The following is a 20,735-nucleotide window of genomic DNA, read 5'->3' on the forward strand; positions in this document are numbered from 1 at the left end:
TCCACATCAGAGTACTTGGGTTTGATTCCTGGCCCTGGTTCCTGGCTCTAGCTTCCTACCAATGCAGATCCTGAGAGGCAGCAGTGATGGCACGAGTAATTGAGTTCCTTAAATCCATGTGCCAGACCTGGATTGAGTTCATGGCTCTTGACTTTGGGCTTGGACTAGCCCCACTCTTTGTGGACACTTGAGGAAGGTGAGTGAACCACTGATGCCACCCTCCCCCATTTCAAATATAAAAATTTGAAAGCTTCTTTGTGTCGCTCCCCCTCTTCATGGAGGAACGACACAGGACCCTGCGCTGTTCTTTCGTCTGCTCGGCCCTCCCCGGGTTTGCTGCTGGTTCTTCCCGGGTTGGCTACTATCCCTTCCACCTCCGTGGAAGGGCAGTTCCCCCTGGCCACATTCCCCACTTCCGCAGGGGAGCGGCACACCGCCGGCCGGCTCTCTGGGGGCTGCACAGGTGTTCCCCTTAGATGTTCCCCTTAGATGTTCCCGGTGCATGCCGTCTCTCTCCTCCTTTATAGTCCTCCTCCGCCAATCCCAACTCGGCTGCCCACACGCCGAGTACGCTGCTCTCCTCCAATCAGGAGCAAGTCCTACAGTTTATTGGTTGAACTGGAGGCAGCTGTGCGGAAGCTGTTTACTTCTCTCCCAGTGCCATATTGTGGGAGAGCAGATGCATAGAATAAGTCCTAATTCCAGTAACTCAGTCTAGTCCGGTTTGCTCCCCACACTTTGAAATCATGGTACTTTTCTATATGGAGTGACTGTCTACTACACCTTGGTGTTCATCCCAGATCACACATCCTCATTTTATAATATGAATAGGCTCGGATTCTTCATATTCTGGTTCCTTTTTTGCTTAATGCTGCCTTCCATGTATCTCTCACTTCTTATATTTTACTATGAAACATAAGGAGGAGACAGGATGCAATTTCTTAAATTCATCGAAGCTAAATATACAATGTCATTGCTTGCAATCCTTACTTTCCACAAACACTGATAATAGAACACAATTCAGCCACAATCTTTGTCTCTTTGTTACAAGGACCACCTTCATGTGGTTTCTGAAATCCTATCTCTCATTTCCATTTGAGATTTTTACCAGCATATCCTTTAATTTTCCTATTTCTGCCATAATCAGTCCATGATGATGTATGCATTCAAGATGATAGGAGATTTTTTAAAATTCTGTTTCTTTCTCAGATTTCATTAAAGTCATCTTTAATTTTGATGTTTCAAGAAACATCTCCATCAGTGCAAACTAGGCTTTTTCTACCGTGACCCTCAAAACTCTTCCACCTACTATGTACCACCTAATTCCAAAATCACTTCCATATTGTTCAGTATTTGTTACAGCAGGATGCCACTGTCAGTTAGAAAAATGTATATTGTTCAGGAATCTTGGAGAAACAGAACCAATCAGCAAAGAGGTTTATTGTAAGGGACAGGCTCATATGATTACAGAGTTTGGCAAGTTCAGTGTCAATGTCCAGGAAGAAGCTGTTGCAGAATCAGGAAGATCTTATGTCCAGTTTGAAGGTCATCAGCCAGGACAATTCTCTCTTGCTTTGTGGAAGGTCACATTTCACACTGTTTAGGCCTTTGACAGTTTGGATGAGACTCACCCAAATCATAGAAAGTGATCTTGTTAATTCACCTTATCAACTTCAGTGTTAAACTTCTGCAAAGACACCCTTACAGAAATACCCAGAATGATGATTGACCAAATGTCTGGAAACAGTGCAGTCCAGTAAAGTGGACATATAAAATGAATCACCAAAATGATTTCTTAGTGGGGGCAGGGATTGAGCCACAGCAGGTGAAGCTGTCATATGCAACACTGGCATCCCAAATTAGTGCCATTTTGAGTCCTGCTTGCTCCATTGCCATCCAGCTCCCTGTTGGTGCACCCAGGCAAGCAGCAGAAAATGGCACAAGTACTTTGGTCCCTCCCATTCAGGTGGGAGACCCAGATGGAGTTCTTGTTTCTTGTCTTCGTCCTGGGCTAGCCATAGCCATTGCAGCCATCTGAGGGAGTGAATCAGCAAATGGAAAATATTTCCCTCTCTCCCTTTCTTACTGAAACTCTGCCTTTCAAAGAAATACATAAATCTCTAAAAATGATATCATGGAGCTGGCGCTGTGGCTCAGCAGGTTAAAGCCCTGGCCTGAAGTGCTGGCATTCCATATGGGTGCTGGTTCTAGTCCTGGCTGCTCCTCTTCAGATCCAGCTCTCTGCTATGGACTAGGAATGCAGTGGAAGATGGCCCAAGTCCTGGGGCCCCTGCACCCATGTGAGAGGCAAGATCCTAGTTTCTGACTTTGGATCAGCTTAACTCCGGCCATTGTAGCCATTTGTGAAGTGAACCAGCATATGGAAGACTTCTCTCTCTCTCTCTCTGTCTCTGTCTCTGCCTATCTCTATAATTCTTTCAAATAAATAAAAATAAATCTTTAAAAAATATATAATATTCTTTTGTAACTATTTAGAGAAAAATAGTGTTTTGTATACACTATGGTTAGGAATTATATTGATATTGTTTTTATTATGGAAATAAACTTAAATTATCCATACTATGTTATCTTTTTGAATACTTTTGGGTTTATTTTGTCACACAGATTTCATATAAGAAAAATTTAGGATGCATTTTCCCTTTTTCTTTTTCCTCCTCTTTAATTTCCTTCTTTTGTTCTTTCTACAAGAGTTTACATTAACATTGGCATTATCTGTGTTTGAAAATTTTCATGTTTTTATTAGAAAAGCAACCTTGAATGTTGGTTTTGTTTTTGGAACATTTTTAACTTTTGATTCAGTTTATTTAATCATTAGTCAATTATCTAGGTTTCTCATTTAGCTTTAAGTCAGTTTTGCTGTATTTTCTGTAATTTTTTTCTAAATTTTCAAATGTATTACTGAACCTTTATTTGTAACATTTTCTTAACTTTTTAAACATGGATTTATTTTTATTTATGCTTATTTAAAATTTTCTTAAAGACTTATTTACCTACTTGAGAGGCAGACTGGCTGAGAGAGCTTCCATCTGCTGATTCACTCCCCAAATGCCAGACACAGCTGGGACTGGGCCAGGCTGAACCCAGGAGCTTGGATCTCCATTAGACTGTCCTGTGTGGCTTGCAGAGATCCAAGGATTTGGGCCACCATCTGCTGCCTCCAAGACCCATTAGTAGGGAGCTGAATACAAGCACAAGCTAACCTGTACTGGAACCAGCCCTCTAAAATGGGATGAGTGGCCCTACGGGCTGCTTAACTCACCGCATCACAGTATCCACTCCCATATTTTTACTTGTGTTCTCTGTTTTAACATTCTTTAAATTACACATTTTGCTTTTTGTTAATTATATTTTTACTTTTATCCTTGTTTTCAGTATAATCTTTGTTTTGTAATTTATTAGCTTTATTTCTTTGCTACTTCTTTCCTTCTGTTTTCTTTGTTTACCCTGAAGTTGCATTTTCAAAAATCTTGGGATGAAGAGTTTTGCCCAATTATTTTTAGTTTTTTTTCCTAGTATAAAATTTTAGAGTTGTAAATCTCTCTTCCATTACTTTTTATCATATTCCATACATTTATTATAATATATTTAGTTCAGCTGCTCTAAGTTAGTCTTTGTTTTTTAAGATTTACAATTTACTTATTTAGTTGAAAAGCAGTTACAGAGAGAGAGGGAGAGAGAGAGATCTTCCATCCACTGGTTCATGCTCCAGATGGCCACAAGGGCCCAGGCTGGGCTCCTCTGAAGCCAGGAGCCAGAAGCTTCCTCCAGGTTTCTCACATGGGTGCAGGGGTCCATGTTCTTTTGCCATCCTCTACTCCTATCCCGGGCACATGAGCAGGGAGCTGGACTGGAACTGCTAGAACTGCTGCCCATATGGGATGAAGGTGTTGCAGACTATATCCTCAATGCCACAACTCTGGCCCCCTAAACTAGTCTTTCACTAATTTCATATTTGACTATCAGATATTTGTATGGCTAATAAGAGAGTGGTTCATTAATGTTTTCCTGTCATTACAATCACTTATTTATTTGTTAAATTTTTGTTTGCTCATTTTTATTTTTCTTAAAGGCAGGGTGACAGAGAGAGCGCTCATCTGCTGATTCCTTCTGGGGCTGGGCCAGGCCAAAGCCAGGATCCAGGAACTATATCCAGGTCTCCTACGTGGGTGGCAGGGGCTCAAGTACATGAGACATCAGCTGCTGCCTCCCAAGATGTACATTACCAGGAAACGGAGACTGGAAGTGGAGGCACAGCTGGATTCTCGGTACTCTGTTATGGAAAATGGGCATCACAATGTCTGCTCCCCTGCTTTTATTTTAATACTAAGTTTTGATCTGCCTATGCGGTCAGGGCAAAGGGAACTATGTTACATGACTTAAGCCTGCTTTTATCAGAGCTTCATATCTGAGTATTGGGCGTGTACTAATCTATCAATGGATTGCTGTTTTTCCTATCTTAAAGCTATCTTGAGATTCCTGAAAGAAGGATGATCAACATGATTGAATACACAGTGCTACCAAGTCCTAGATCATCACAAAAATAAAGTAATACCAGATATTATTCCAGATGCTAACTATTTTCAAGAGAAGAAAAATAAAGGAAGCTGTACTACTCAACTTTTGTCTTCTGCACTGGAAAGTGTTATTAAAATTTCAAAATTTGGAAATAAAGCAGGAGAGTGAGTGTGTATCTTTCAGTATCACCAGTTAACACGTGCCACAGAAAGATTATATGTTTGTCTGGCAGAATGCACCCATGCTTGACTTTAATTACTGTTTTATTGGAACCCATACAGTCTGAAGTTATTTCGTAACTTCAAGTTCTGCCTGTTAGAGAAGATAACCATGAAGGTTCCAGCTTACTGCCTTACAAGACATTAACCAGCCTTGCATCTATCCCAGCCAAATTTTTCTAACATTATTTCTTTAAATTGCCTGAAGTATTCAGGTCTTATCAAAACCAGTTTTAACATTGTAAAACTTCCCTTACTTATAAATGAACTGAACAAAGAGGGGGAGGGGGAGGAAGAAAAGCAGAGAATGTCATGTTCTTAAAATTGTATCTACAAATCACACTGAGTTGGTTAAAATTGAATTAAAGAATAAAATAAACATGTTTAAATATTTGGTGTGCTTTAATACAGAATATATTTTATATTTCTGGAAACATACTGTCAAGGATAAACTTATACCCAAGATTTAGTCAGTGATGAAAACCATAGGTGACAAAAATTTGGGGAAAAAAAGTCCCAAAAATATCTTTCCCACATCATCACATAAGCATTAAAAAACTATGAATTGAAATTAGATAGCCTGATAGATACAAATTAAGAAAATGGAAATTAAAAGTGGCGTTTAGAAGAATGTTGGGTGCACCTGTGGTAAAACAAGTGCTCAGCTGCCCTGTGAAAGAAAAGCTGCACAACTATGCAGACACCTATGCAGCAAAGCACGTTTTCATAAAACTTAAACACAAACAGGCTGTCTTTTCCGGATGTAGGATGCCAATGTCCTTTTAAACCTTTCTTGCTGTTAATTTCCTGAATTAAGACCTCAAAGTTAGGGTCATAAAATTCTGTCACATAGATGAAAGTCAGTACGTGGAGCAGAGGTTACAAGAGTATCATGTTGTTACATATTACTATGAAATGTATTTCTGCTCTTAATGATGAAAACCAGAGATTACATTAGTGGCTTTTCTTTCATAGCTCCCGTCCGTCAGTGTATGATCATTCAGGGTTTTCGTCTTCACACGACAAAAGTAGCTATATGGGAAAGATCTTTGGTTTTAGTGTAAAATTTAATATAAAATACTATTTTAACTTAAAAGTATTTTTGAATGAGTTGCCCAAAATAAATGGATTGGATAACTTGCAGACCCTCTGTGCGATCTGGTAAATATAACAGTTAATTTTGGGGAAAGAGGTTTGGTGCAGAGACCATGATGTAGTTGGGATGCCCACATCCAACATCAGTGGCTCCAGTCCTTGCTCCTCTGTTTCTGTTTCTGTTCCCAGCTCCCTGCTAATGTGCACCCTGGAAGACAGCAGGTGGATGGCTCAAGCACTTGGGTCCCTCTGCTGACATGGAAGACCCACACTCAATTCCTGGTTCTGGCTTTGGCCTGGCCCAGCCCTTGTTGTGGGCATCTAGGGAGTAGGCCAACAGAATGAAGATCTCTCTCTTCCTCTTTGACTCTCTCTTTCCCTCTCTGCCTTTAAAATAAATGAAAATGAAAAATAAATAAAGATTTTAAAGTCAATCCTGTGATTAATATCTGATTTTTTAAACTTTCAAGTCCTGGGCTGGAACTGACTTTACAGGAATTCATCATTTCATCACTTGGATTATCATTGACATATTTAAAACATTTTCAAGTAAGATGCGAAATTCAAGGAAGTTACATTAGTAAGTAGTGTGATCATTTCAAAGCAAGGGAAAGATAAGCAGTCAAATAGAGAATAGATATTATGGATAGATGTAGTTTAAAAGGCACTAGTAGATATTTAGAGATGCAGTTATTTTCAGTGCCCACTACTGTTTTTATAAATAAAGTTGTACTGGAATCCAGCAGAGTCCATTAGTTCACATATTGTTTACAGCTGACTTCATGCTGCGGTGTCAGAACACGGCAGGAATAGAGATGATAGTTTTATTATGTTATATACTGTATCATATTGTCACTTAATGGAGGCACAAGTTCCCCCCATCTTTCAAAATCTCACTGTAGGTCTGCCACCCACTAGTTTCCTATGTTTTTAAAAGATTTATTTATTTAATTTGAAAGGAAGAGTTAAAGAGAAGGAGAGAGAGAGAGGATGAGAGAGAGAGAGAATCTTCCATCTGCTGGTTCACTCCCCAAATGTTCACAGTAGCTGGGGCTGGGCCTGGACGAACAAGGTGCCTGGGCTCCTGATCTCAGCTGGGCTAGAGTTCTTTCTTCTCACACTAGATGAAATGCTTCTTTGACTCTCTCCACACCTCACAGCCTACTGAGGTATACTGAGGTATTCTGAGGCAGGAGTGCTCTTTGGTAACCTGGATGTAGTAAATCCTAATATCTGTGATTAATCTTGGGTGGACCACAATAACTTAGGCACATGACCAATCTTGGTATATATGAACTATATTAGGTGGTAGGGGACTTATGTAGAAAGAATAATTGTAATTGTGTATTTGTTTTATTCCTTGTGAATCTACAGTGTCTTGCATCCTCAATTTTAACTGGGAATAAAAATAATTTACTCACCACATCAATGTTTGCATTCTCAGTTCTTGATGTCGTAGACAAAATTGGAGATATTATTGGTTGAACTTGTAGTAATCTATAGTTATGCTGGCAAATATCTTTACTATGAAATGTCATCTTGCATTGGGGTCACTCTGTCCTTCACCTGTCATCATTGAAATGGTCCTCATGGGTATCCAGACAATAAAAAATCCAGCTCCAAAATCCCACCTTAAATAAATTGTTGTACCTGGATTTCACAGTAGCAGGTGCTGAGACAAATTTGCTGCATGGTATTGAGGATTAACACCTGCACAAAGAAGTGGAAGTAGTCAGGACTAAGTGAGGAACAAGGTGAACAGGCATGTGATCTGAGAAAGGATTGCTCAACCCAGTGGAGAGCTGTTGAACAAGTATTGCCCATCGGATCATTCCTTGTTAAGACAAAATGGGACTCTGTAACTTTGACTTTGCCCAGATGCAACATTCAGGCTTCCCTGGGAAGACTGCAGTATCATTTAGTTCTCTTTAGTTGAGTCAGATTCTGAAGAAACTGTTCACTGCCTGTACTCCCCACAACTGTCAATGTGTCATCCCTTGAGGAGGGATTGGGGCCACCTCTGTATCCGCCCAGGTGGTCATGTATGTTCCAATGCTGTCTGAACATCACTCACCTGAAGAGTGGTTCCAACCGTTTCTAAAGAGGAGAGAGCCCACTGAAGCAACTGCATCCATTTCCAGGCACATATTTACTGGAATGCTTATCAAATATATTGTATTATATGAGTAAAGAGTGAAAGATAAATACATTCACACAGATTTGTTAACTACTTACTTATCAATTTTCAAATTTTCATTCACTATCAAAAAATAAATGTGTCCATTAAATAATGCCTGGAGTGCATATAAATATACAAATACACACACAACACACACATTTATTTATTCAGGGAATAGGACATCCATTTTCGGGAGTGGACATGTGCCTGAGTACTTCTTCTCTGTAGCTCATCTATGTTACCTCAGCCAAAACTAAGAAAACAGGAAAGGCCTCATCTAACATATTTATGCATAAAGATGAACTATTTCCAGCCATGGAGATGTATCAGGATCCTCACACTGATCATCTCTCGAAGAAGAAAGGTAAAGTTAGAGGTAGAAAATGCTTGGATTTCACAAAGAGAAACTGGACAAAGAAGAACTTTAATTACAATATAGATTGCACATGAGTAATTTAAAAGGTCTATACATCTTTCACTTTGTTTTTTTTTAAAGATTTATTTTATTCATTTGAAAGACAGAGTTACAGAGAGAGGTAGAGACAGAGAGAGGTCTTCCATCTGCTGGTTCACTCCCCAGATAGCCACAATGGCTGGAGCTGAGCTGATCCGAAGCCAGGAACCAAGAATTTCTTCCGGGTCTCCCACACGGGTGCAGGGGCTCAGGGACTTGGGACATCTTCCACTGATGATGTGTAGGCCATAGCAGAGAGCTGGATTGAAAATGGAGCAGCCGGGACTAGAACCAGTGCCTATAAGGGATGCTGATGCTTCAGGCCAGGGCGTTAACTCGCTGTGCCACAGTGCCGGCCCCTGCATCTTTCACTTTGAAGACATCACGAGATGATAAATGTACAATACCACTACCTAAGTCATGATTTGTCCTATTATCTGATACCACAACATCCATGCAAATGTAGTCCCACAAAGACCTCTGTGTTTTGGATGAGGAAACTACATTCCCAGATTTGCTCATATTTCCACTGCTAGTAATTCACATTCCAAATCCAGGTACACTGGAGTACAGAGTTCAAGCATTTTAAGTAGCATTTCCAGTATTTAGGTATGATCAGCCAGAAGCAGAAATTAAGGGGCCTCATTGTGGTTTTGATTTGCATTTCCCTGATTGCTAGTGATCTTGAACATTTTTTCATGTGCCTGTTGGCCATTTGGATTTCCTCTTTTGAAAAATGTCTGTTGAGGTCCTTGGCCCATCTCTTAAGTGGGTTGTTTGTTTTGATCTTGTGGAGTTTCTTGATTTCTTTGTAGATTCTGGTTATCAACCCTTTATCAGTTGCATAGTTTGCAAATATATTTTCCCATTCTGTCAGTTGTCTCTTCACTTTCCTGACTATTTCTTTTGCAGTACAGAAACTTCTCAATTTGATGCAATCCCAAACGTTAATTCTGGCTTTGACTGCCTGTGCTTCTGGGGTGTTTTCCAAGAAGTCATTGCCGGTACCTATATTTTGCAGGGTTTTTCCAATGCTCTCTGATAATTTGATGGTGTCAGGTCATAGATTTAAGTCTTTAATCCATGTTGAGTGAATTTTTGTGTAAGGTGAAAGGTAGGGGTCTTGCTTCATGATTCTGCACATGGAAATCCAATTTTCCCAGCACCATTTATTGAATAGACTGCCCTTACTCCAGGGATTGGTTTTGGATCCTTGATCAAATATGAGTTGGCTGTAGATGTTTGGATTGATTTCTGGTGTTTCAATTCTGTTCCATTGGTCTATCCATCTGTTTCTGTACCAGTACCATGCTATTTTGATTACAACTGCCCTGTAGTATGTCCTGAAATCTGGTATTGTGATGCCTCCAGCTTTGTTTTTGTTGTACAAGATTGCTTTAGCTATTCGAGGTCTCCTGTGTCTCCATATGAATTTCAGCACCATTTTTTCCAAATTTGAGAAGAAGGTCTTCGGTATTTTGATTGGTATCGCATTGAATCTATAAATTGCTTTTGGGAGAATGGACATTTTGTTGATGTTGATTCTTCCAATCCATGAGCATGGAAGATTTTTCCATTTTTTGTTATCCTCTTCTATTTCTTTCTTTAAGGTTTTGTAATTTTCATCGTAGAGATCCTTAACGTCCTTTGTTAAATTTATTCCAAGGTATTTGATTGTTTTTGTAGCTACTGTGAATGGGATTGATCTTAGAAGTTCTTCCTCAGCCATGGCATTGCCTGTGTATACAAAGGCTGTTGATTTTTGTGCATTGATTTTACACCCTGCTACTTTGCCAAAATCTTCTATGAGTTCCAATAATCTCTTAGTAGAGTTCTTTGGGTCCCCTAAATAAAGAATCATATCATCTGCGAAGAGGGATAGTTTGAGTTTTTCCTTCCCAATTTGTATCCCTTTAATTTCTTTTTCTTGCCTAATAGCTCTGGCTAGAACTTCCAGAACTATATTGAATAGCAGTGGTGAGAGTGGGCATCCCTGTCTGGTACCAGATCTCAGTGGAAATGCATCCAACTTTTCCCCTACTTAATTTGCTTACAAACACTTATAGATCTGGTTTTCCGATTTCTTTAAGCTAACATGTATTATACCTCTCACATTTTAGCACCCGGGTATTAGTGTGTTTTAAGTGATGCACTAAAAAATTGTTATCCGAGATTGAAATTGATAAACTGAAAAAAAAACTCTGTGGGTGATGCTAAAGCTCAATATTAATCACCCCACAACACAGATGCTATACAATGATTATTATTGACTCTAATTGGTGGTTGACAAAGGAGACATACACACACACAACATACAATAGGCTCTCCTGTTTGAGGTTTCATTTTCTGCAGATTCAGTTATTTGTGGTCAAATGCAGTTAGAAAAAATAGTGGAAAATCCCAGGATCACACAATTAATGAGTTCTAATTTGCACACCATTACATGTAGCATGATGAAATCTTGTACCATTGCAACACCCCCTGGATGTGAATCAACCATTTTCCCAGCATATCCACACTGTGTCCACTGCCTAACTCTTAACCATTTAGTACCCATCTCAGCTATCAGACCAACTATTGTGGTGTCCCTGTATTTCTGACTAACACTCAGCTTATGTAATACTGGCCCCAGATCCTTAAAGGAATGATCCCAGTAATTTGGATACACACAGAGGGTGCCATGGAATGTTTCTTGCAAGTCAAAAGGTGATGATCTTGACTGAGTGAGAAAAAATCATATGCAACGTTGCTAAGATACACAGTAACAATAAATATTCTATCTGTGAAATTAGGAAGAAGGAATCTGTCTTAGCTTTGCTGTTACACCCCTAAGTGTTAGAGCTATGGCTATAGTCATGGTAAATACCTAATTAAGATAGAGAAAGCATTAAATTATAAGGTTCACTATTACCTCTAGTTTCAGGCATCGACTGGGAATCTTGGAATGTATCCTCCGTGGATAAAGGACTACTGTATGTTATTACATAGTATAAGGAAAATCTATATGTATATATGCAGTTGTATGCACATATACATATATGTTCACATATATCAGTGTAAAGAGAAAATCTACTTACATAAGGAACTTGAACAAAAGTGGGAAGATAGAGAACATTATTTAGATTGCTAAAATGGAGTATATATGCCCTAGCTATTCAGTAAGCCAAATCATAGGAAATATTTTAAGCACGTACTCAAAACAGGTGATTAAAAAACTCACATTTTCTGTCATAACGTCTTAATTTGTATCAGAATAAAAAATGAAGAGAATAATAAAACTATAATTGGTGTGTGCCGATTCTCACTTCTACTTAACACACAGCAGTAATCACAAATAATTAACAACCTCTCTGTTCACTTGTTTTTGTGTTTATAAATATTTAGCCATTTATTCTTCATTGCTTCTTTATCAAGAACCAATTTTAGGCTACAAAAAGAGTATTCCTTCAGTAAGCATAAGCAATTCATTAGAGTGGATATTGAATGATCAAAACTATGAAATTGATCAAGTTATAACCTAAACACCTGTCTTATCCAAATTAGCTTAGTGGTTTGGACTAGCAAATAACATTTACTTGGCCAAGATCCCTTAGATTGCATCCCCCCGTTGCTAGACATATAGTAAAAATCTATTTATCATATGGATGGGGTTAGATCACTTATTAACATTTTTACTATTTCTTATTCAAGAGTTTACTCTGGGTTGTAATTGAGCCTGGGAAGAGACTAGGTGAGGAAAAGTTGTATTACTTTAAATTGAACCTACGAAGGACCAAAGCATTTGTGTTTTGACTATTTAGCAGGCTCAACACAGTGAGACAGCCAGTTCATGGCTGCTGCTGCAAACACTGGCACGGATTCTGTGATTCCAGCCAACGAAGCAAAGCCCTGCTGCTGTGCGTTGGTCAGAGGGGTCTCAGAGAGGACCTGGCTTTCCCAGCAACGACCTGTAGAGGTTTCCACACACAACACGGAACTGTAGATTTAATGAGAGCCAGTTGGGGACACTAAGCAATAAGATACAGGGAATCTTTGGAAAACTTCTTCTCCATCCCTGGCCCAGAAAGAACCCTTTTAAGGTCTATCACTTGACGTGATTGCTTGGAAAGTTTTCGAAGAAATTGAGTAGTGGGTATAGAATATTATCAGACACTATTTCTTTAAAATCCCTACTGATCTGATGCAGAGTTACCCACTTGCTTTATTAATTAAAAATACTCTGCCATTTTCTCCATTACCAAATCTTCCCTTTCACTATCCATGTTATTTTATCTCAGAAGTGTGTATTAACCAACTTCTGTATGTTAGTAAATATTCAGGATACAGCAACAAAAATACTCAGAAAACTTACATTCTAGCAACAGAGCAGAAAATAAACAAATGAGTATGTATACTTTTATGTAGTCCTAGTGAAGAGCAATGAATTCTGTGTAGAAATTCTCAAGGACGTGACCATGGACCTTTGGCCTAAATGAATCAAGGGAATGGGACGAATGACTATTAGAAGGGAAAGACAACCAAGAGGAAAGAGCTAAGCAAAGGGCCTGTGGCATCTGTACATTCCACATTTCCACAGGAGCTCCTGCTCCTGATGTCCTTGCTGTAGAAGTGCATATTAGGGGCCAGCGTTGTGGCACAACAGAGTAAGCTGCTGCCTGCAATGCCAGCATCCCATATAGGCTCCCATTCTAGTCCCAGCTGCTCCACTTCTCATCCAGCTCCCTGTTAATGCTCCTGGGAAAACAGGGAGGATGGCCCTTAGACGTGGGCCCCTGTATTCATGTGAAAGATGTGGATGAAGCTCCTGGCTCTTGGCTATAGACTGGCCCAGTCCTGGCCATTGCAGCCATCTGGGGAGTGAACCAACAGATTCAGATTCTCTCTCTCCCACCTTTCCCCCGCTGCCCCCCATAACTCTAGCATTCAAATAAATAAAATAAATCTTTATTAAAAAAAGAAGTGTATAACTAATGCCTAAGGACGGAGAAGAGAAAATATAGGCAAAATGATAGCCCAATTTTTCACAAAGGTCCCATTAATCTTTTTCAGAATGAGCTTCTCACATCTCAAATACAGTCAGCGCATCACTAAATTGCTATGAGCACATATATTTCTGCATAGCTGATTAAGCTATATTCTTCCAAAATATTTTCTTATATGCACATCTCTTTGTGACTGAGAAAAAGATATGATGATCTGTGGTTCTCAAAAAGTAAATGTAGCAAGTTTCTATTAAATCTTTGTTACTCTTACAAGAGGCTGAAAGTATTTGCCATCCGGCACTCCCTGGACACGGATGCCAATGTGGTGTCAGTGGAGCCATGAGTGGTTTATAGGCAGTAGAGAGGGGGCCAATACGCATACCCAGTGTATGTATTTCCTGCTTGACAACAATGATTACATGGTTCCCTGTTCGGATGTTTCTCTCTAGTGAAGTCAGATTTTGTGATTTAATACATATTTATTGTGTGCTTGCTGTATGCCATGCACTATCTCAGACCACGGGGACACAGTGGTGAACGGCACAGGAGAACCTCTGCCTCCGGGAGGGAGCTCTGTGAGCTCCATGTTTTGTTCTTGCGAGTCCACACCAGACAGCAGCTGTGATGGGAATCTATTTTGTAAAGTGATAAAAATGTGCAGATTTATTAAATGTCAATTTTAGGCATAGAGATAGGAATTAAGACAGCCACTATGGATTCAAGAATTCAATTTAAAAGATTTATGCTTTTTCTCTTTCCATATGAATAGCAATATAAAATGCCATTTTTCAATAAAATGGCATACCATTTTAATAAGAGAAAATATTTTTATGGATAGACTCATTCTAAGTTGTAAAACAGTGTTTTCATTGTGATGCTCAGCATATCCTAACAAGCATTAATTTAAGCCTTTTGTTTACAGTTCTATTACTATGCCTACTGAAATATTTTTCATTAGCAAATGTTTCTAATTGGCAATACAGTAACTCTGCATTGCTTTTTCAGAAGTTAAATAAATCTACATTGGTTTGTTTATTTTCTTTCATTATTTTTTCAGGCAGCCTTACAAAAGATTTTATGAGCAGAGATCATTTATGATCAGAGATCAGAGATCCCTGTGAATTCTTGGTAAATCCACTGCAGAATCGAAAAACTAATTTCAACCCTTGTCTCTATTGTTGAGGAACAGTGTTTTTTCTTATTATTATTTGTTGAATTCTTTACTTAGTGGAGAGTTAAAGTTATGATTATAAAATAAACTGAGCGTAGCCGGCGCCGCGGCTCACTAGTGTCGCTCCCCGTCTTCGTGGAGGAGCAACACAGGACCCTGCGCTGTTCTTTCTGTCTGCTCGGCCCTCCCCGGGTTTGCTGCTGGTTCTTCCCGGGTTGGCTACTATCCCTTCCACCTCCGTGGAAGGGCGGTTCCCCCTGGCCACATTCCCCACTTCCGCAGGGGAGCGGCACACCGCCGGCCGGCTCTCTTCGGGGGCTGCACAGGTGTTCCCCTTAGGTGTTCCCCTTAGATGTTCCTGGTGCATGCCGTCTCTCTCCTCCTTTATAGTCCTCCTCCGCCAATCCTAACTCGGCTGCCCACACGCCGAGTACGCTGCTCTCCTCCAATCAGGAGCAAGTCCTACAGTTTATTAGTTGAACTGGAGGCAGCTGTGCGGAAGCTGTTTACTTCTCTCCCAGCGCCATATTGTGGGAGAGCAGATGCATAGAATAAGTCTTAATTCCAGTAACTCAGTCCAGTCCGGTTTGCTCCCCACAGATCCCCCTTTCTTTTTATTTTTGGCGTTGATACGCGCCTGTCTTCGGTGTCCTGCGGCACACACTCTGCTCTACTTGCTAGAGTTGCCACAGGCTCTTACAAGTCCTATCAATCAGGCAAACCGAATCCGGGTCCTCTCTTCGCCATGTTGTGAGGAGGTTTTTAGGCGCTGATGCGTGCCTGTGTTCGGTGCCCTGCAGCGCATGCTCTGCTCTGCCCGCAGGGGCTTACAAGCCCTAACAATCAGGCAAACCGAATCCAAGCCTTCTCATTGCCGTATTGTGGGGGAGACTTATTAGTGTTGGTTCGTGCCTATCTTCGGTGACCTGTGGCGCATAAGCTGCTAGCTGCCCGCAGGTGCTCATCGCCTCACTTGATCAGGCAGACCGAATCCAAGCTTTCTCATTGGCATGTTGAGGGGAGGCCTTTCTATTTCTCTATTTCTCTATCTCCGGGCATTCCTATTTCTCCCATTTTACTTCTATCTTCCAGCATTCCTATTTCTCTCACTTTACTTCTAAACTTCTGTTTCTCTTATCCCTGCGGCTTCCCGCTCTCATTCTTATCCCCGCGGCTTCCCGGCTGCGCCCGCCCCGAGGCTGCTTCTCGGCAGCTTTCCGGCTGAGCCGCTTCAGCCTGCGCCTTTCTCATCTGCGCTGCTTCCCGGCTTTGCGCGGCTTGGCTTCGCGCACTCCGCGGTCTCCACGCCCTTCGCGTCTGCACCACGGCCTCGTGCCAGCCCCGTTCCCTATCTATTCACGCCCCGTGCTCTCTCTGCACGTGGCTGCTTCCGCGAGTAACACAGCGTAGCTTACGTGTCCGCCACTAGCATTCAATCTAAGTTCCCCGGGCTAGCCTGGCGAATTCAACCCAGCATACGTTTCCGCCCCACGATCTGGCTTCCCGTCCTTTGCTCCCCGGGCTAATCAGACGGACCCCAATCTGGCTTACGTTTCAGCTTCTGGTTTCAACTTTTCGCCCCCTATTCCCGGGCTAACTTGAGAATCCCAAAGTGGCTTTCGTGTCCGCCTTGGCCTGCCCCCCGCGGCTTCAATTTCCCTAACATTTTTCTCTACCCGGTATGTTTCCCCAAGCTTTCCTCCAACAATATTCCTCCCTCATTTCTCCTGGCCTCTCCCCACAGTCCGCATCCGAGTTTGTTCTAGCTTTCACTTTCGCTTTCGACCTTAGAGATTTCTCCCAGCTTCCCCCGTAGTCCGTATCCGAGTCTATGCCTAGGCTTTCAATAGCTTCTTCCGGCACCCTTTTCGTCCGGCTTTTCCCTAGGCTGTTTGCTAGTCTCTCTCTCCGGTATTTTCCCAGTTCTTCCCGTTTCTTCCCTCCTAAGTTTCCTATCCGTCCTAGGTTTCCTATCCGAGCTAGGTTTCCTATCCGAGCTAGGTTTCCTATCCGAGTCATGGCACCATTATGTCGCTCCCCCTCTTCGTGGAGGAGCGACAACTAGGCTAATCCTCCGCCTTGCAGCACCAGCACACTGGGTTCTAGTCCCAGTCGGGGCCCCGGATTCTGTCCCGGTTGCCCCTCTTCCAGGTCAGCTCCCTGCTCTGGCCAGGGAGTGCAGTGGAGGATGGCCCAAGTCCTTGGGCCCTGCACCCCATGGGAGACCAGGAGAAGTACCTGGCTCCTGCCTTCAGATCAGCGCGGTGCGCCGGCCGCAGTGCGCCAGCCGTGGCGGCCATTGGAGGGTGAACCAACGGCAAAAGGAAGACCTTTCTCTCTGTCTCTTGTCTCTCTCTCACACTGTCCACTCTGCCTGTCAAAAAAAAAAAAACTGAGAGTATGTCATTGTAAAAATTAAAAGAAAGAATAAGAAAAGGAGGAGAGAGGATGTGAATGTGGGTGGAAGAGAGGGTGGAGTGGGAAGTATCACTCTCCTAAATCTGTATATATGAAATACATGAAATTTGTTCACCTTATATAAGTAAAATATGAAAGAATAAATAAAAAGAAAAAAGAAACACTAATGTGAGCCAGCTAAACAAGGTAAGCACTGGAGTGAAATTCATGGACATTTTCTCAAAGAGTTAAAAGAACATGTTTTGCATATTCAAAAGGATCATTCTGGGCTACCTTCCTCTTGACTTTATCAAATTTTGATATTAAGAAATGTTATTTCAGCATTTGTTTTAGAGTTGGCTGTTCTCCAAGAAATTGCTTCTCTATTTGTTATTTATTCAACTGATGTTTAAAAGGTACATACTCTGTTTGGGGCACCAGGACTATAAATGAACAAACAGATTATATATGGTTTTTATCAAACTTCCTCTGCTGAGACAGATTCATGAACAAATAATTACACTGATAAAGGCAGGTACTACTATAGTCATATACTTTTGTGAATCAAATGCATTTTTATTGGGTTAGATTATGATGCAAGTCCTATGGCCAGAAACATTTTTTAAAACATAAATGATGTTCTCAAGGAATAAAAGAAACAAGCAGTTGAAATATCTCAAGAGCACAATATGGAGGCATACTCTCAGTGTACCTTAACAAGAGAGGAGGGCACGGTGTACCGTCCAGTTCTCAGAGGATGCCATTTCCAAGTCGAGTCATCCAGGGCGGAAAGCTTACCAGGTGAAAAAGCAGAAGGAAAGCAATTGCAGCAGATGGAGCCCTCCACATAATAGCACAAAAGGCAGAGGCTTGGGTCGTTCTGGAAGCTACAGGTTCATCTGCATGGCTGCAGAAAGGGAGTGATTTTTAGCCAGTGAGCCTTTTACTCTAAAATAGTTTTTGAGGGAGCTGAACTGAACAGAGGGAGAGAAGGGAAGCAGTTGTGGTGATCCAGGAAAGAGATAATGATGTCCTGACTTATTACAGATGTACCGGTACATCGAGAAAAACAAGTTAGGAGGTAATATAGACAAAGAGTTCCTCATACTTGGTTAGTAGTAGGTAAGAAACAGAGATTATCAGGAAAAGTTCTTAGTTTTCAGGAGCTGTTCCTGGAAAAACTGGGAGCACAAAGGTATAATTTCTTGAGTTATAAAATCTTCAAAGTGCATGCATTTTGGATATTTGATATATTTTAATAGGGAGACTGGAGATAAGCAAACATTAAGAGGAAGCAGGAAAGAAGGAAAATATGGCTAACCACACTGAATACAACAGAACAAACAGCTGAGTGGTAAGAAGCTAGAAATTAGGCATTGCATTTCCCAATTAGGACTTTTTTTTTGGGTGAATTGTGAAAAGGAAGTTCAATGGAGTAGTGAAGAAAAATGTAAGACTGTACTACAACTTCAAAATGTATACTGTCTTTTTGAAGCATAGTGGGTTTTATGGAAATCAGGAAGTGAATTCTCTACATATTACATTTTTATTTAAATATAAAATTTGACATATGTTAATCTTAAAAAACTGTGGCAGAAATTCAGTGTAAAGATGGGGAAAGGCTGTGAAGCTAGGGGAAATGGTTCAAAGCATAATCAGAGTAGGAAGGGGGGATTCAACTCTGCCTGAACAAGTTGATGAGTGCTTCAACTATCTAATCCATGTATCACCTTTAAAACTATTTAGTAACTTGGGGCTGGTGCCGTGGCTCACTTGGTTAATCCTCCACCTGTGGCACCAGCATCCCATATGGGTGCCGGGTTCTAGTCCCGGTTGCTCCTCTTCCAGTCCAGCTCTCTGCTGTGGCCCGGGAAGGCAGTGGAGGATGGCCCAAGTGCTTGGGCCCTGCACCCCATGGGAGACCAGGAGAAGCACCTGGCCCCTGGCTTTGGATCGGCGCTGTGGCGGCCATTTGGGGAGTGAACCAACAGAAGGAAGACCTTTCTCTCTGTCTCTCTCTCTCTGTCTATAACTCTACCTGTCCAAAAAAATTTTTTAAAAATATTTAGTAACTTGCGACATAGTCAGCTTTGTTTGCCTTCTTTTGCTTTTCCTGTTAAAATGTGAGGTATTACCAGGGCAGGATCTCTCTTGTGTTGTCCTTTGCATCGTGTGTCTAATCCTGCCGCGTCTGGCCCAAGTATATCCACTTGTGACACAATGAAAGACTGGAAGACCCAGATAGGACATCAAGCTTCCCAGCTTGCAAGTTGAACCCAATAAATTCTACTTTCTACTGAAAGATCCAAGTGCTAACAGCACACGAGTTTTCTATCCTCTCAACTCAATCCTGGTAATTGGCTAATGACAAACAATGAGTGAATACTAACTTAAAGAAGGAGAAAGAAGAGGGCGGATTTCGTGTGCTTACTGAAGGGGTAGAATGTGGGCAGGGTTTTAGAGTTTTGTCTGATTCAGCATCCTCCTAAGAATGCATCCTGAGCTACTCTCATCCCACTCATTAAACTGCTCCTCAAGTAAACGCCTACTTTATGCACTTAAAAGGAAATGTTCCTCTAAAGCAGTTTCTCTCTCAGGTTTTTTGGACTGGTATCTTCATTAGATGGAATTCATGTCAGTCTTCATTAAGTGGTAATTAGTGTTGGATGATAAAGGTATCATGAGCAAGATGGGGCAACACAAAAGAGATTTCATTGTCTTAAAACTTTCAAAGTGTCTGTAATGGCATTAAAACACATTTGCATCTTCTTTGGTCATCTACAATCAACAGAAGGAAATCAATCATCTTCACTTGAATATGAGATGGTCTTAGAAATAATTATAACCAATAGCATGAGGTGGAAGTGATGCTCCATGACTTTTCCTAAGTCATAAAAGGTTATTCTGTTCCCACTGACTTTCTCTTTACTATTGAGATGGCCCATGAAATGTAGTCATCACATTCCACAAGCACAAACCAGTCACATGTTCGTGTCTAGCAACGCCTTAGCTGAGATTTCGGCTGATGAACTGAGGAGCTACAAGAAAGATGACCCATGATGGAAGAGCTGATTCTGGTCCCCAGCCTCTGTCCAGCCCCAGCTAATGCCGAGCAGCTGTCTCTATTAAAGCTTTGTTGCCCTGCAAGTTCACAAGCAAAATAAATGTCATTGTTTAAGCATGGAATTTTGGAGACATTTGTTAATGAACAATAGATATTTGCCTTCCGTTAGCTAATGATATAATAAGATTTGCAAGAGAATATTCTGGGGTGGGTGTTTGGTGCAGTGGTTAAAACACAGCTTAGGGCATCTGCAGTGTGTATCTGAGAGTCTGGTTCAAGTCCTTCCTTCTCTGTTTCTGATCCAGCTTCCTGCTAATGTGCACCATGGAAATCATAAAGCAATGGCTCAAGTTCTTGGGTCACTCCCACCCACATTGGAGATCTGGAGTGAATTCTGGGCTCCTGAACTAAACCTGTCCCAATCCTGGCTGTTGCGGGAATTTCAGGAGTAAACAATCTCTTTTGGTCAGTCTTCTGATCTGTTTCTCTCTCTCTTTCTCTCTCTCTCTCTGCCTTTCAAAACACATAATTTATTTTGCTAAGAGGAGTAAGTTATACATTACTTTGTAAAGCTATTTTCTTATCCATTCTTTTTCTGTAAGCATCACACAGTAGTAGCATACTGTAGGGCAAAGTGAA

The sequence above is a fragment of the Oryctolagus cuniculus genome, chromosome 8 (genome assembly GCF_051225735.1).
Source record: "Oryctolagus cuniculus isolate XC-2025 breed Fujian yellow rabbit chromosome 8, ASM5122573v1, whole genome shotgun sequence".
In the NCBI taxonomy this organism is placed as follows: domain Eukaryota; kingdom Metazoa; phylum Chordata; class Mammalia; order Lagomorpha; family Leporidae; genus Oryctolagus; species Oryctolagus cuniculus.